The sequence below is a fragment of the Dendrobium catenatum genome, unplaced genomic scaffold, assembly GCF_001605985.2.
Source record: "Dendrobium catenatum unplaced genomic scaffold, ASM160598v2 original_scaffold_125794, whole genome shotgun sequence".
Taxonomy (NCBI): domain Eukaryota; kingdom Viridiplantae; phylum Streptophyta; class Magnoliopsida; order Asparagales; family Orchidaceae; genus Dendrobium; species Dendrobium catenatum.
The window spans coordinates 690,703-692,711 of NW_021444229.1; positions in this window are offsets into that span (position 1 = coordinate 690,703).

Genomic DNA, 2,009 nt, shown 5'->3' on the forward strand with positions numbered 1-2,009 from the left:
GGTCCCGGCGACAGGAGGCGGCCTGGCGTTGTTCCGACGGCAAGCGGGCGGCCGGTGGTCCGCGGCAGGGCGGCGGCCGTGCGGTGGGTCCGACGGCAGGCGGCGCCGGTGGTCGGCGGCCGGGCAGTTGTTCGATGGCAGGCGGCGGCCCGGTGGTCCGCGCGGCAGTGCGGTGGTCCGGCGAAGGCGGCTGCGGGTGGTTACAGGGCGACAGGCGGCGACCGGGTGGTCCGGCGACAGGCGACGGCCGTCGGTGGTCCGGCGACAGGCGGCGGCCGTTGTCCGGCGACAGGCCGGCGGCTGGTGGTCCGGAGGCAGGCGGCGGCCGGGCGGTTGTCGACCGGCAGGCGACAGCCGGGCGTGATGGTCCGAGACAGGCGGCGGTGGTGCTAGAGCTCTTGAAGCTTCAGAGCTCTCTTCAATCTCAAGCCAAAGGTCCCCCTCATGTAGAGAGTGGGGGTCTATTTATAGATTTTCATGAGTGGCGCACCCCGTAAATCTAGAGAAGATCCGGGGCAGGTTCAGAGTGCTCCATCGGATGGCTCGTATTGATTCCCCCGATCGTAGAGAGTTTTTTAACTGTTTAAGTGACTTAACAGTGTCGGAATTCAGAGATCTTGGGCTCGTTGGATTCGTCTCGCCGAGACGCTCGATTTGACTATAAGCATGTCATATTTAGATATAATTTCATTATTCAAATAATGCTTTAACCCTTCGAAATGTGGTCCGGGCCCCCGATTTGGACCCATTTGGGCTTGGGTTGGACCAATTTCGGTGTTGTTCGGTTCGTCCCTTTGAGATGTTCGATTTGATTGTAAGTCTCCTAAAAAAAATCCAATTTGAATATGCCTCGAGATTCGTGCTCGATCAAGGCAATTTTTGAGGACGTATCAAGTATGGTACGAGAACTAGTAAAGTAGTACAAAGTGAAAACTAGTAAACCACTATAGTTGTCAAAACCATAAAGCATCCATCATACTAGTCCGTATATATAAGTAAAACAAAAGCATCGATAAATATCATTATAAATTATATCAATGCAGTAAACCAGAAGTAGAAATATCAATGCAGTAAACTAATAATAGTAATCATATATATTCTATATCAGTATAAGTATAATATCATAATGACATGCTCAATATATCTCATAATCAATAAACAATAAAGAGAATCAATAACAGTAGCAATAATAGTAATAGTATACTAGTAGTAGCATCAGTATTAATATCAGTTGCAATATTGGAATTCGATCGGTATTAATAAACCGACAACAATACTAGTAAATTCGTGTAGTAACAACAAATTTGTACAGTAATAAGAACAGTGTAACAATAACATGCATTTCAATAATCATATTAATCAAGTAAGAAGTCTTGGCTTAAGTAGTGTTTTCGGTATAAGTGCAGCCAATAATCATTGGCTGAATAAATAGAGTTGTCACTTTTTTGACCATCACTACAATAATAACCCTTATAACTCCTAATCAATATCATGTAAATAAGTCAAGGATAACATCAAACCATATATTTTAAAGAAATTCCGTTGGCCCACCATCATGTATATAACAGTTTGTCTCAAGCCACCATTAGCGAAACATTAATAATGACCAACGAACTTGTTTTTTACACATATTAATATCATATATTTTTAACTATAATAGTGATCAAGTTTTACTTAACTGCATGTCTATATTCATTTACAATGCTTAAATGAATAATAAACTTAAATAAAAATACATACTTACATTAAAGAAAAAATTTACAAAATTTAATAACATCTATTTTACCTAATGAAATTCAAAATTGTTACATTTAAAATCTCTAGAATAATCAATAAGATGTCATATAAAGGTTACACAGAAGTTTAATAAAACTAAGAAAAATGTAATACAATTAGTTATGGGGAGAATCAAATGGTTGAAATCAAAATATTTAAAAACAGAAGTAGGATCAAAATCACCTACCACAATCTGAGCAAGTTTGACAAAAATGGCGAAGCGATTTGATGGC